This window comes from Pipistrellus hanaki (genome assembly GCF_964339955.1).
Source record: "Pipistrellus hanaki genome assembly, chromosome: 4".
Lineage (NCBI taxonomy): Eukaryota > Metazoa > Chordata > Mammalia > Chiroptera > Vespertilionidae > Pipistrellus > Pipistrellus hanaki.
In genome coordinates this window covers 72,476,744-72,492,798 of record NC_140506.1, presented here as the reverse complement: position 1 = coordinate 72,492,798, position 16,055 = coordinate 72,476,744, and positions in this window count along the sequence as shown.

The window sequence follows — 16,055 nt, the reverse complement described above, 5'->3', positions numbered from 1 at the left end:
AAACCTTAAGTTGAATGTACTGTAAAATGTATTCCACTGTTGGATAACTACTGTGTTTCCCCGAAAATAAGACATCCTCCGAAAATAAGACCTAGCGCATGGAAGGATAAGACATCCCCTGAAAATAAGACTTAGCACAACTTTGGAAGAAAAAATTAATATAAGACACTGTCTTATTTTCGGGGAAACGGGGTAGGTGGTTTAGATTTTCACTATTACAAAGAGTGTAGTCTTGCCCTGACCGGTTTGGCTCAGTGGAGAGAGCATCTGCCTGCAGACTGAAGGGTCCCAGGTTCAATTCCAGTCAAGGGCATGTACTTTGGTTGCGGGCACATCCTGTAGGGCAGGGGTCTTCAAACTACGGCCCGCGGGCCACATGCGGCCCGCAGAGGAGTCTGATCCGGCCCGCCAGGTTTTTTGGGCAGTGAGCGCAGCCGAGGTGTTACAGTAGGAATTAGTAGTTCATATAGTCCGGCCCTCCAGCTCTCTGAGGGACCGTGATCTGGCCCCCACTTTAAAAAGTTTGAGGACCCCTGCTGTAGGGGGTGTGCAGGAGGCAGCTGATTGAAGTTTCTCTCTCATCAATGTTTCTAACTATCCCTCTCCCTTCCTCTCTGTAAAAAAAAATCAATTAAAAAAAAAAAAAAAGAGTATAGTCCTGAAGATCACTGTGCTTTAGGACTAATTCCTCCCAGTGAAGCACTGTGCTAGTTCTATCTTGGGTGTGTGTGCTATTTCATGGAATCCTTCCTTAAAGCAAACCTGACTAGGCAGGACCTAGTACAGATGACTCAGAGAAGGCTGTCTTGGTATACAAATGTCAGTGCCCATCCCATATACCAGTGGTTACCACATTAGTACCTCCCGGAGTTTACATAAGAATCAGGTTTTGGCCCTGACCTTTTTGGCTCAGTGGATGGAGCGTTGGCCTTGAGACTCGGGTCCCAGGTTCATTTCCGGTCAAGGTCCTTGGTTATGGGCACATACCCAGTGAGGAATGTGCAGGAGGCAGCTCATCGATGTTTCTCTCTCATTGATGTTTCTGACTCTATTCCTCTCTGTGAAAAATCAATAAAATATATTCTAAAAAAAAAAATTTAGGCCGAAACCGGTTTGGCTTAGTGGATAGAGTGTCAGCCTGCAGACTGAAGGGTCCCAGGTTTGATTCCAGTCAAGCACATGTACCTTGGTTGCGTGCAAGAGGCAGCTCATCGATGTTTCTAATCTCTCCCTTCCACTCTAAAAAAAATCAATAAAATATATATTTTTTAAAAATTCAGGTTTCTGGCCTCACCCCTCAGAAGTTCTGATCTAACAGCCCAAGAAGGGTTTGGCTCAGTGAACAGAATGTCAGGACTGAAAGGTCTCAGGTTTGATTCCAGTCAAGGACATGTACCTCAATTGCAGGCTAGAGACCTGGCCCAGGTCAGGGCAGGTGGAGGCAACCAATCAATGTGTCCCTCTCACATGGATGTTCCTGTCTCCTCCCTTCACTCTAAAAATCAATGGGAAAATACCTTCGGGTGAGGATTATAAAATAAAAAGGGTCAAGAAGCTAAAATGTTTAAGATTCTTTCAGATTATGCTGAGAGGTGGGGCCATCCACCACACTGATACTGGCTACCCCAGAGCGTTTTTCACTTAATAGCTTCCTGCCCTGCAGGGCTTACAAAGAAGCCAGGAACGTGAGAATCAGAAAAGTGCAGGACTTGATAGAGGATAAGGTTGCTTCTAGACAGTGTGGCAGAGGCCAGGATCAGAGAGGATTGCTCCATATAGGTAATCCAGGAGGGAGGAGGAGATGGCATTTGAGCTGGCCCTGCAGGCGGGGTAGGAGTCCAGCAGGAAGGGCAGCTGGCACACCAGGCGGCAGCGGGAGTGGGTTGGGCTTGGAATGGGCTCAGGATGTTGGCGTCCCTCGTTAGGGCGTCAATGCAGGGGTTCTTTTCCCAGCTTTACAAAGGGTTCAGCATTCTGGAGAGGAGCTGCACGTAGATGCTTAAAAAGGAGTCCAAGATACTTTTGAAAGGCATTGGGGGTCAGAGAAGCTTTAGCTAAAAGGAACTGAAGACTTCTCCTTGACCAAGGACCTGTTCTTTTATTCAGCACGATTTATCATAAGGCAAGGTGGACATATACACTTCAAAGGGTACAGAGCATTGTCAGTTTGGAGAATAGCCTACAGCTGTTCAGGTGTTTGGCCAGCAGGAGGCAATAAAATGCCCTGAGCTGTCTGGCAGCTAACTATTATCCTATTCAGGTTTAGGGGAAGTGCCTTTTAGCCTTTTCCAACAGGTAAATTACATTTGTGGCTCACCCTTGTTGAGCCCTCCCCAAGTCCCTTCGACCTTTTGATGGAACTCTCTCGTAATTATTACATGCTGCAGTTGTTTTTCGGCCTCAGGACATGCTTGACGAGTGGTGAAGTATTTGGCAGCATAGGGCACACGATGGTAGTGAGGTAATTCTGGGGGGTCTTGAATGCCAGGTCATCCTGTGGGTAGTGGGAACAGGGAGGATGTCAAAGGTGCTGAGCAGGGTGGTGACTCAGTTCTAGGATGGGGCTTGCTGTGATGCAGCCCACACTACAGACCACACCTACGTAGGAAAGATGTCTACTGGAGATGCTCCACAGCAAAAGGGCTGAAGGCCCAAAAGGGGATGGCAGTGATTGGGAGAAATGACAGGGACATGGAGGAAAAGCAGCATCTCCCAGGTCCATTTCCACCTCCCAGAAGTACATCAGCCATTTAGCAGCGTGGGTTAAACTAACTGCACCCCTGCTTTCAAGCCTCAATTATACACCTCCCAGTCCCAGAGCTAGCTGCCATTCCTGCCTTCTGGTCACCTCCTGACACAGGATTCCTGTTCCCCTCTGTGAGGAACAAAAACCCACATATTGAATATAATAATAAAAGTATAATATGCTAATTAGACCAGACAGCCAAACAACCTTCCAGACGGGCTGTGAGGACCGAGGCAGCCTCTTGCACAGATTACACAGATTTTGTTCTTCGGGCCTCTGGTATATATAAATGGCTAATATGCTAAGCATCTGGATAATGACATCACGTAGCAATCCCCAGCTTCCTCTCCCTAACAACTAGCTTCCTTGCAGTTTCTTCAGCCCAGGAACACGACTTGCTTTATAACCAGGTGGAAACATTTCACACTTTAACCAAATGTCTGTGAAGCATTTTCCCATGCCTCATCTCTCTTGATCCTCACAGAAGTCCTGGAGTAGGTAGATGGGAGACTTGGTGGAATCTTATTTTCTTTTAATTAACTGGAAAACGGAGATTTAGAAACTTGACCCAACTGAAAAGAAGTAAGAAATAGTGGACCTTGAAAATTAATTCAGGTTTTCTCACTGAGAAAAATATAGTCAAGCACTGCTGCAGTTAAATATTTTACCCTTTGTTCCCCCTGCATGATATTTACTACTGTACTGCTGACAATTACCTGAAAGAGAAGTTGGGATGCTTTAATGGGCTGGAAAAAATTTGGCTAAATTAGAAAGTAGGTCTAATTAAGCAAATTCTATATCTATAAAAAGCTAAGTTGATAACATATAAAGCTCTCACTAGTGCCAATCGCACGGATGTGTTTTGATCTGTCATTGATCGTGAATTTGGTTGACACTTATAGACAGAAAGGGCGAATAATGATATTAAAATATTTCTTCTAATTTCCTTTCAATGTGCATGAATTCATGCACCGGGCCACTAGTGGTGTTAATGACCATAATGAGCTGGCTGAGGCCTTTGCCAGGGGAAGGCTAGAATCAGACTTGAGAGCTGAGGAGGCTGGTGTGGAAGCAGTGGAGCACCCACAACGAGGGTAATTGGATGGCGAAAGAGTTGGTTCTGCAAAGAGGCTGCCATTTAGTCCAAGGGAGACATAGCCATGTTGGCTAATTATAGTAAGGGAAGCGGAGAGCATGACCCTGACCTCTCCGCATAGGAGGGATTTATGCTGCAGTTCCACCAAGTAGCCTGCAGGGGGAGACAGAGGCTGGGGCTACAAAATTACTTCTTGGGACTGTCAAGGTCAGGTGGTGGAGTGAGGATTAGCATTCCAGAGCCAAATCTGGCTCCATGACCTGTCTGGTCTCTGATCACCCAAGCTGGAGGGGCAGCCACTTTCAGACAGGGATAATGCATGTGGGAGGGAATCAGGGAGGGCTGTGGGAACTGGCACCCAGGTTTGGAGGCAGGGCCTAGAGACAATATCAGTGCAGGGGACTAACAGGGAAGTGGGTCTGGGAAGAAAACTCCCTCCTCCCCATCAGCCTTGCCCAATACACTCAAGGCCATGCCCCACAAGATGAGTTGGCAGAACAGCTTGGGGGTAACTTCCCACTTCTGTTAATCGGGAACCCTGGGCTCCTCACTGTATAGACAGCAAGGCAGGCCACAGAAGGGGGTGGAGGAGGATTAAGTAATACAAACCCAGGGGGACAGGCCCAGAGCCTGAGGCCTGCAGCTCTGTAGGCATCTGCAGCAGCTCCTCCAGCAGGCCCCGCAAGGGCACTGGGCCTGGGCCCTCCCAGTGCTTGCATTTCTGAGTTTCACAAGAGTGCTTCCCTGACATCTCAAGATGGATCACCTCAATTAACCCACTTTAAGAAGCCACACACACCCTCCCCTGCCTGCCATCCTGGGCCTGTGGGCTCACTGCTGGGAGCAACTTCTGCAAGCAAGGGAGCTGACCAACCAAAACTGTTTTTCTTAACTCCTCCTCCTCTTTTCCTGGATGCTAAATTAAATTCCCTCAAAGTCGAATAAGGGCCACCCAGAACCAGATGCCAAAAGGAGGGCCAGGTGGGTTGGTCTTCAACTGGCTTGTACCAGTACAGCTGATCTGATTGTGAAATAAATACATGAATCAAATAATCAACAGCTGCTGCTCCAATCTGCCAATTCATCTCCTGGGACATCCTGGCCCTCCCATTGGTAAAGGGGTAATGCCTGCCCTAACCGGTTTGGCTCAGTGGATAGAGCGTCGGCCTGCAGACTGAAAGGTCCCAGGTTTGATTCCCGTCAAGGGCATGTACCTTGGTTGCGGGCACATCCCCAGTAGGAGGTGTGCATGAGTCAGCATCCCCAGTAGGAGGTGTTCAGGAGGCAGCTGATTGATGTTTCTCTCTCATCAATGCTTCTGACTATCCTCCCTTCCTCTCTGCAAAAAAATAATATAATTATATATATATATATATATATATATATTTTTTTTTTTTTTTAAGAAAAAAGGGGCAATGCCTGGCAGCATAGCTTCTTCCAAACTGATTAGCCAGTGCCAAAGTGCTCCTGATGGTCAGATATTTTAATACTGCCATGGAATGGGGCCCCTTCTGCAGAGTATGAATGTAAAAGGGACTCCTTGGCAGACCTGACAAGCTCAGGATGGAATGTACCCACACAGAAAGGTCTGGTTATAAATTCCTAACCAGGCAGGTCATAGCAGGTAGTCACGTCCCAGTCTTACAGCTTTCTTAGCCACGGTCAATCTTCATACCCTAAGACCTAAGCAGCCCTGTCCATTGTTCTTATGCAGCTGGGAAAACATACCTTTGAAATGTCAGAGTAATTTTCTTCCCCAAATCCCTCGAAGGCACAACCGCAGGTACCAGAGCACAAACATGAGACTCACTGTTATCTTGCTGCCTGCATACCATCTCTATGTGCTATACAGGTTAAATGTTAACTCTCCTGTGTCCACCAACGTAAAAGGAGTATTTCTCCATTTTGCTTTTTATCAAATCCTAGAAATTTCCCCACTTGGCTTTCTCACGCCTCCTTAATCTTCCACCAATGGATTTTATGTAACCTTTCTTACTTTCTCTTCTTTGATGCTAGATGCATTTAAAAAAAAAAAAAAGAACTGTATAGTTACCATTCTCCAGAGCATTTTCTCAATCCGTTAAAGTCTTACTTCTGGGCATGTTCTCAAATAAACTCATAAAAATTTTCTATAAGTCTGTATTTTCTTTCATTGACAAGAGGAACTGGAGAGTTGGCCTAGAGAGCAAGCTCCCTGCCCCCAGCAGGGCACCGAGTTGCTGACCTTCTAGCCGTGCGTTAGCCGGAGGGGAGGGTCGAGAAGCTGGGCTTTGAGGTGATTTCCCGGTGGTTTCATCTACCCCATCCACCTCCCCAAGGCCAAAGCTAATAAATGAAGCACTCGTCTGACAAGAAAGGCTCTCCACAACTTCCTGAGCGAAAACATACCCGTATGAAATGATCCCATACACGATAAAACACTCCCAAAAACCTATCTGCGTTTGAATGTAAATGCATACCAAAAGGTCTTGAAGGAATACATGCCAGTTAGTGTGTATTCTAGAACGGATTCCAGAATTTCTAGAATGTGGGAGGACGTTGTCTTTGGAGTGTGTGTGGTTTGCAGGGTGCGCCCAGATTTTTACTCTGCGTTTTACGTTGTAGGTTGAATTGTGTCCCTAAACATTCAGATGTTGAAGTCCTAACAAGCACTTGAGAACGGGACCTTATTTGGAAACAGGGTTGTGGCAGGCGTGTCAGTCAAGATGAGGTCACACTGGAGACTGCTGACCTTCTAGAAAAGAGACATTTGCACACAGACATGTGCACAGGGAGAACGGGTGGTGAGTCTCCAAAACAGGAATGCCAAAAATTGCCCCAAAACCACAAGAAGGCGAGGGAGAAGCCTGGGACAGTTTTTTCTCATGGCCCTCAAGTAGCCAACTCTGCCAGCCTCTGGCCGCCAGGACTGTGAGACAACACATTTCCATCATTTCAGCCACTAAGCTTGTGGTGGTTTGTTACAGCCACCTCAGGAAACAAATATACTTTGACAGTTAAATATGGAAGTGAGAAATCCCTTGTAATAGCGGTCAGAATGTACACTGAGTATTGCTTGTGAAATTAAAAATCAAATGTGTATCTTTGCAAAGCATGTTATTGAGCTAATCCCACGCTCCCTGTGCTGATACATTCATTGGTCTTGTCATTTTATGTAGCAGCCGCCCATTACCAGCCCTTTTATGGACGAGGTGATTGCCCAAGCTCACACAGCTTGAGTGGCAGTGCAGGATGGAAGCTCTGGCGGCTGGATCCAAGCCTAGTGCCCTGTGCACGTGTCTTGGGGCCCACTCCCCGCTTTCCTGGCTTTCTGGCCTCTAACCCATCATGCATGTATCCGTTGTGGTGGGCAGAGGCACCTAGGGTGTGGTGGGGAGACCCCTGAGACTGGGAGTCAAACAGTCCTGGATTCGAGTCCTGGCTCTGTTACTTATACTGGAGTGACCTTGGGTGAAGTGTCATCCTTTTGGTGAGTCACCGTTTCCTCATCTATGACATCACCATGAAAAGCCCTTTACAAACTGTAAAGAGCTGTATACTAGGGATTTGTTGTAATAACTCTAGTACCTTTTTCTGATGTTTCTTTTTGCCTAAAATAGGGCCAGCTTTCCCCAGCAACCCCTGGAAACCCTTATTGGCTAAAGTTTAGCCCTAAACCAGTGTTTCCCAAAGTGTGGTACGCGTACGCCCAGGGGTACGGGAAGAGTTTGGTGGGGGTACGCGTTGCACCGGAGTTTGGTGGGGATATGCACTGCACCGTGCTTAGCTGCGCTTAATTCTATGTTCTCATGAGATCAAGGGGTACTCAGCGTTACGAAAATTATAGAAGGGGTACACATATGTCAAAAGTTTGGGAAACACTGCATCCCTCAGCTGTGGGACTGGATCACCCTATCCATGCAGGGAGCATTTCCCCCTCCCATGTCTACTGAGCACTCACTACCTTCCAAGCCTCCTTGTGGGAGGCAGAATAATGGCCCTCAAAGATGTCTATGTCCTAACCTCTGGAGCCTGTTAATATGCCACCTAACATGGCAAAGAGGACTTTGTAGTTGTTATTAAAGACGGTAAGATGGGGAGAGTCTTTCTGATTACCTGGTTAGGCTTGCTGTGATCAGAGTTCTTATAAAAGAGGGTCAGGAGAGTCTGAGTCGGAGGAAGAGATGTGACAACAGAAGCAGGAGAGAGAGAGAGAGAGAGAGAGAGAGAGAGAGAGAGAGAGAGAGAGAGAGAGAGAGAGAGAGAGAGAGAGATGCTACACTGAGCCTTGAAGATGGAGGGAGGGGCCATGAACCAAGAAATGCAGGTGGCCTCTAGAAAGGCAGACAAGGAGACAGATTCTCCCCCAGAGCCTCTGAAGGAAGCAGCCCTGCTGACACTTGATTTTAGAACTTCTAACCTACAAAACTGTTACATAATAAATCGACTACATTTGTAATCATGGTTACACTAGCACAGGAAACTGGTCTACCCCTCCTAAGTGTTTTGCAGGGATAATCCCTTTACTCCTCACCACAGCATTTTAAGGTGGGTTCAACTATTGAGGAGCGAGTCCAAGGTCACAGGCAGGTAAAGGGAGCTGGGGTGGAAACCCAGGAGTCTAGCTGCAGAACTCTCCCCCTCCCCCCCTTCAGCAAGGTGCCTGCAGCCTCTGGAGGGCTGTGTCTCCCAGTAGCTCCCTCCACCACTGGGCAGATTCTCCCTGCATGTGGGTTGGTTCTGTTTCTTGGATTTCTTGGGTTCCTGGCTCACCATGCTCTGAAGTCCTTCTGGAGGGGAGGTGCTCCCACGGTGCCCCCTGCGGGGAGGCAGATTCTTGGAGGCATTCCATTAGGGATGGAGGAGGGTGTTGACTCACATCAGGGGCCTGAATGGAGGGAGCAGCCGTTCACAGACTGCCATGCCTTGAGGAAGTCACAGCCCCTGCAACTGCCCAGCTACTCTCAAAGGCCTGACAGAGAAGCACCACCCTGCTCTCCCATCCTGTCTGTCTGTCTGTCTGTGAGTGTGGGAGAGAAGCTGTCAGATCATACAGAGCCTTCTCCCCATTTTAGAGCCATTTCACATTCTCCCCAGCTGGCAAGACAGCTCTGGGAGGAAGTCTTGGCAAGTCCCTCCTCCTCTCAGCCCCCTCCCTCCCTTCCTGGGGGCCTCGGGCTGGCCTGGTCCCTCTTAGGCGAGGTCACAGCCGGGCTGACTGGGCTGCCTGACCGCAACTCTTCATCACTCTGTGTAGCAGCCAGCCCCTTCCTCCCTAGGCCACCAGCTCGGCTCCACTGCAAACCCCACCTCCACTGCCTAAAAATAACTTCCCTCCGCTGTGCTCGCTCCCTCCTGGGCTCCTGCAGGTGTTAATATTCTCCCAGCCAGGCTGAGAGCCTCGTGCTAGGCAGACTGCAGGCCAGTAATTAGGTTAACTTCCCTCCTGCCAGGGACAGAGGCAAGCGGGCTTGTGGGCCTGGGTAGGGGTGATTGGAAGTGGAAATGCTCTTTTCATGAGCTGGGTTGATTGTGTGTGTGTGTGTGTGTGTGTGTGTGTGTGTGTGTTATGTAATGTGCATATGTATGTGTGGTATAGTACATGTAGTATACCTATATGATATGTGGTGTATGTATATGAAGTGCCTGTTTGCATCACAAAGCATTTTTTTTAATTAATACATTTTATTGATTCTTCATAGAGAGGAAGGGAGAGGAATAGAGAGTTAGAAACACCAATGAGAGAAACATTGAGCAGCTGCCTCCTGCACACCTCCTACTGGGGATGTGCCCGCAACCAAGGTACATGCCCTTGACCAGAATCGAATCCGGGACCCTTTCCACTGAGCCAAACCGGCTAGGGCATCACAAAGCATCTTGTTCTCACCCAGAAACTTCCACAGCTGCCATCTCCCAGCATGCCTGTAAGGAGGCCTCTGTTACAAACAGGAGAGCAGAGAGGAACGGCCCAGCCAGCCCCACCCCAGTGTGAGCCCAGTGCAGCTTTAGCTGCCTTTACAGGACAGTTTCTCTGTCCTAGGTACCCCCTGGGCATGGGGATGTGGGGGTCTGGTTCCTTGTGACTGAGGTTCGAGTCAAGTGACCTTGCCAGCAGTGACTGGTGAGTGGGACCTGAGTCCTCGCAGAAGCCTGCGCAGACACCAGCCCAAGGTGCCTTCCAGAGGGGAGGAGCAAGGTCATGGCTTCGCTGTTGTGGGGAGGACTGTGGCAGAGGCCACGGGAGAGGGTGGGCGGGGACGCTGACCACACACGGGAGCGTCCTGGCACGGAAGCAGAGGCCACGACCGGTGATTGGTGTCAGGCAAGGTCTCGCTAACGGGCTCTGCCGTGAATTAGACACATTTATTGCGATGTGTGTTTAAAGGTTAGAAACGGTACATTCTGGGCAGCATTGCTCATACAGGCTGAGTACAAACAGGAGCTGATTTAAAGAGAAAACTATATAGCTGTATAGAAGGTATTCAGAGAAGCAAAACGTGAAGATAGAACACAAACTGGGGCACCATGCTTCATTATAAATTGGACATCGTGCTTCCCAGTTCAACAGAACCTTCCAGAAGGAGGAGTACAGAAGGAGGAGTACTGAAGGACAGTCTAGGAGATGAGGCTGCTGAAAGCCAACAAGAGCTGTGCCCTGGCCAGGCAGCTCAGTTAGTTAGAGCGTTGTGCCAACACATCAAGGTTGCAGGTTTGATCCCCAGTCAGGGCACACACAAGAGGCAAACAACGAATGCATAAATAAGTAGAACAACAAGTCTCTCTCTCTCCCTTTCTTCCTCTCTCTCTCTCTCTCTCTCTCTCTCAAAACCAGTCAATAAAATAAAGTAAAAAAGAGTTAATCTCACTCTATAACTCCCCAACCCTCCAGTTCCCAAGGCTGTAGAGCCTTGAGCAAATTAACTTCTCTGGATTGCAGCTCCCATACCAGTAAAATGAGGTGATGATGCCCATTGCCAGGCTTGCTGACAGGATAAAGGATACAAGGTTACAACACACAGTAGGCACTCAATGATTGGTGACTATCCTTGGGATTTTCCTCACTAGGAGGTCAGGGCTCCCTATGGCTCACAAGAAGCCTCCTGGTCTGAGGCTGGGGCTGCTGGGAGAGGGCTATGACTTGGCCGTGCAAGAGCCAGAGATAAAGAAACAGGGGGTCTGAGGAGCAGCCACAGGCCTCACAGATGCACAGGGTCTCACTACTCCCTCTCTCTCCCACCACCCCCACACACACACATGGCTGGGCCAGCATGATTCCAGTCACCTGACCCCATTGCACACATCCACGTAACACACAATTACATCTTGCTGGTGCATGTTTTTGTGCATGGATGCAGATGCGGGGCCCATGTTGGTATGGGGATAAGTATGTGCGTGTATGTCAGGAGTTGTGTGATGCGATGTGTGTCTGAGGGTTGTACAGGTGTAGAGGGGGCATAGATGGGTTTGTGAGTATTTGTCTGAGCTAAGGAGGCTGGCCTCTGGCTCAAAAAGCAAATTCGGCCTGCCAGAGTCCCTGAAGGAGTAATTAGAGCAAAACCAGGGGGAATAAAGAGACCCTGCGGACATTAGTGCATTGGGGGCTTTTAGTGTGTAACTAAGTGCATTAATGCTGCATGTGTGCACACACACATGTGCGGGCCTTTTCCAGACAGGCCAGCACTCTCCCTGTCCCACACTGACAGCCTGCCCCGAGTCATCTGCCTCTCCGCAGGGCCGCTCGAGTGGGCAGGCTGGGGCTGGTCCAGTCCAAGGCCCGGGAACTCCCAGGAGTTCCTTCTTGGCTCAGCTTCCCAGCCCTGCCCCCAGCTCACTCAGCCTGCTGTGTCAGCTGGGGCAGAGCCTGGGGCTCTGTCAGATCCCTGCAAGGACATGAGTGATCTGTCCTTTCATGTGAGGGTTTTCACAGCTCGGAGAAGGCTCCTCTTGGACCACTGTACAGTTAGGCCTCATAGATAGAGGAGATGGGCCCTGGTTAGTTAGTACCCCGTGAAGGGGCCCTCACTCAATCCACTCCTACCTCTGGGTCCCGGGGGTCTGGTTCATTGTGGATGTGCTTCTCCCACAGGCAGGCCATCTCTGGCCATCTCTTTCCCAGTACATCTTGCTGGTGCATGTTTTTGGGCATGGATGTTCATGTTGATGTGTGTGTGTGTGCTGTGTATGTCAGGAGTTGTGTAATGCGATGTGTCTGAGGGTTGTACAGGAGGCGTAGATAGGCTTGTGAGTGTGTGTATGTAGATGAGTAGACAAGGCATGGATCCTAGAGCAAATAAGCCTGAAACATTGCTGGAGGCAAAAATGACAAAACCGAAGCTGTCCTACTTTGGGCACGTCATGGGAAAGCAGGTTTCTTGGGGGGGGGGGGGCGCGGAATAATGCTGGAAAAAATAGAAGGCAGCAGAAAGAGAGGAAGACCAAATATAGATTGATTCCATAAAAGAAGCCACAGGCAGGAGCCCCGCTGAGCGGGGCTATTGAGGACGGGACATCGTGACCATCACTCACTCACAGGGTCGCCAGGAATCAGAGCGAACTCAGTGGCACCTAACAACAACAATGAGGCATGAATGTGGCACGTGTATGGGGTGTGTGCACAGGATGGGCACATGAGGCACAGGTGTGGGATAGGTAATTGGGGTGTATATGGGGCATATACTGGAGCATGAAGGAGCATGGGGGCATGCATGTGGCATGCATGTGAGATACATGTGAGCTGTGTGTGAGTTGGATGCTTGTGTGTTATGTGGATGTGTGCAGTGGGTTCAGGTGGCAGACACATGCTGAGATAAAACTAGGTCATATCATTCTAGATAGCCTCAGGTGCCATTTCTGCAGCTTCCCCTCCTCCCTTCCCACCCTGACCAGTGCCCTGACCAGGTTGGAAAATGTGGAGGGGCCTGTGCTCCAGGCCTCCTAAGACAGCTCACTACACACTGCTTGGGGGTAAGGGTCCTCAGGCCAGGACACCCACCATGGGGACAGCCTGAATGCTTCCTGGACCTGGACATAGCAGGTGCCCAGCGTAAGACGGTGGTGGGTGATGACTTACAGTGACCTGCCAAGGAGAGAGAGAAGGTGAATGTCTAAGGCTACAGTGATGGCCAAAGGGCAGGGCTGTCCTCTGCCCTGCCCACACCCCTCCTTTGTCCCTTTGCTGATGTTCTCACCTTGTTTCCATCTCATCTTCTTTCACCCATTTTCTCTCCTCACTCTAACATTCCCTCTCCTGGGCATTAAATTTTTTCCCCTTGAAATATGACGTACACACAGAGAGTGTAGAAATCTTCCATATACAGCTCAATTAATTAATTTTCACAAATTGAACACATCCATGTACCCAGCCTCCAGATGAAGAAACAGAATATTACTAGCCTTCCTGTGCCCTTTCTAGTCACCTACCTCCCAAGGATAACCACCGACTTCTAACACTGTAGATTAGTTTTGTCTAATTAGTCCTTTTTAGTCCCTGCACCTGAGTCCTTCCCAGCCCAGGATCAACATTAACCCCTTCCTGAATGTGAGAGGTGAGGGAAAAGCACTGAGTCAGTGAACTCTGCCCTTCCAGCAAGGTAGAGGGGTCTCATATATCTACACCTCCTATAGACCCTGTCAAGAATTAAGGGCAGAGTAGCTGCCCTGGCCAGAGACACACACCCACCATGTGGACAGCTCACAGTGGGCTCTGGGGTCCCAAGAGGTCCGGGGGGAGACGGGGCATATGAAGAGCTGAGGCATTGGCAATCTGGTTCTAGAAGGTCTGTCCCTCCTGTAGGACCTGCATTTGAGGGCCTGAGTGGATTCGAGCCTCAGGGAAGAGAAGGAGCTATATGCCCTGGTCAAGGCAGGGGCCAGGGCCGCAGACTTGAGAAGTAGAAATAAGACCTATGCACAGCTCTGAGGCCAGTGGTTCAGGGGGCAAGCTTGGCTTTGGGTCAGACATATTGTGGCTCAAGTCATTGGCCAGGTCACCTATGGATTAGATGGCTATGGGCAGCTCTGAACCTCTCTGACCCTCAGTGACCTCACCTGTGAGATGGACAATGATCCCCAGCTCATGGTCCAGGCCTGGGCAACCTGTCTGCAGAGGTCAGCTTCCCAAGGCCCAGAACAGGACAGAGATGGGTGGGGAAGAGACTCAAAGGAGCAAACAGAAAAGCCAGCACAGATGGTGATGCCAGTCATTGAAATGTTAACAGAAGGGAAGAAGTCCTTTTTAGAAAATTAGCAGGCCGATAGGGAAACCAAGATAGAGGTCTATTCCTCTGAGTCAGGGAATGGGAGTGTGAGGGGTGAGAGTGCTATGGGGCTCTCCATCTCCTGTGTGGTAGAATTGTGAGAATTAGAGGTAATGAGGATGAGCATAATCTCTGGGATATGGCAGAGTTCAAAGTGGGCCACTCTCACTCCTGGGTCCAGGCTAAGGGGAACTGGGTCTGTGAGGAATTTAATTCCAAGTCCCCCAAGTGGATAAGCCCCAACTCCAGCCAAGGATGGCCTTGGGCCAGGGTGGGGGCTGAAACAATGGCACAGCTGTGAGGCCTGGGGTAGGGAAGGGAATTCCCATGTGAAGTCCTAAGGCAGAGCAGTCTCAGGGTATAGCTCCTTCCTTTCTTCTACCACTTCCCCTGGTCGCAGCAAAGCTCCCTTCCTTCACATTACCACATCCCAGTGGTCTGCACCTTCCCAAAGGACCCTAATGAAGGCAACGGCCCCTTAGGGTAGATTTACAAGTTGAGAGGAAAGCAGGAGACCTAAAGGAGGGAGGGGGGAGCCTAGGGGAGGTGAATAGGGAAGGCTGCCGCCTCTGCTCATTTTTTATTAATGATCTGCTTCAAGGTCAGTGCTGCTTGTCTGCCACAGGGATTCTTTAATTTCCCTGGCAAGAGAGAGAGAGAGAGAGGGAGAGAGAGAGGAAGGAAACAGAGAGGAAGAGGCAGTGTGATTCTCGAACAGAGTGTGGACCCAGCAGAGTGCTGGACTCTAAGGGGGCGCCAGGGTGACAGCAGGGAAGGGAGCGAGGAGAGAGAAAGGACAACAGCAGGGAAACACTGATGGTTTGGACCAGCGGCAAAGAGTGAACAGTCAAGGTATCAGATAGGGAGAGGGAAACAGATGCCAGGTGTTATTATTTTCCAGGTAACAAGACAGCAGAATATCACTGGCCTTTCCCCTACCTCACCAATTCACTGCAAGCTATGGCAGTGAGAAGATCTATAATAATTAGAAAAGGAATTACTAGCCCCATCTTACAGATTTAAAAAAAAAACAAAAAAAACCCTGAGGCTCAGTGAGGCTTTCCGAACTCCTGCTAGCCAGCAGCAAATCTGGGCTTTGGGCAGGGTAACAGCCCCAGGCATGAGGAGTATGAGTCCTACCATCGCTTCAGTTCTGCAATTTCAGGAGAGACTGTGGGTCCAACTCAGAGTACGACTCCAGAGATATGGCCGATTAAAGACGGCCACCAATTCCTGGCCCCTCCTCCCGTTAAGAGACAGAATCTATGTGCCCCACCTTTGAGTATAAGTGGGGGAGTGCGATTTTAAATGGAACAGGCTCTGTAACTGCTTTAACCAATAGGAAATGGGGAAAGCGATGTGTGTTCTGAGCTCTGGCTCTAAGAGATTAGCAGCTTCTAATTCCTCTCTTTTAGAACACTTATTTCCAGATCCCCGAGCTGTCATATGAGAAGCCTGACGACTCTGCTAGTGACACCACAAGAGGAGGCCTGAGGCTACCTGGAGAAGGCAAGAAGGAGAGCTGAACCCAGCCCTTCCGTCATCCCCACCAGAGCCCGGACCTTCCAATCCACAGCCATTAATCAGCTGAACACCACCAGGTGGTTCCATTTAATGCTTCATGGAACAGAAGAGTCACTTAGACAAGTACTGCCCAAATTTCTGATTCACAAACTTGTGAGATATAATAAAATGGTTGTTGTTTTGAGTCATTAAGTTTTGGAATATTTGTTATGCAGCAATAGATGGCCATTAGAGTAGGTCTGGAGAGCACTCAGATGCCATCACATTTAACAAGCACTTAAGGTGGTTCTGATGCAGAGAATTGAGGAAACACTTTGAGAAGCACCGGATGAGAGGGAATGACTTCAAAGCCAAGTGCCCCCAAGGTGTGCATCTACCTCACATCGTACAAAGATATAAATGGAAAGAGACAGGCAGAGTCAGAGAAAAAGAGAGCAGAGTAGATTGAGGGGTG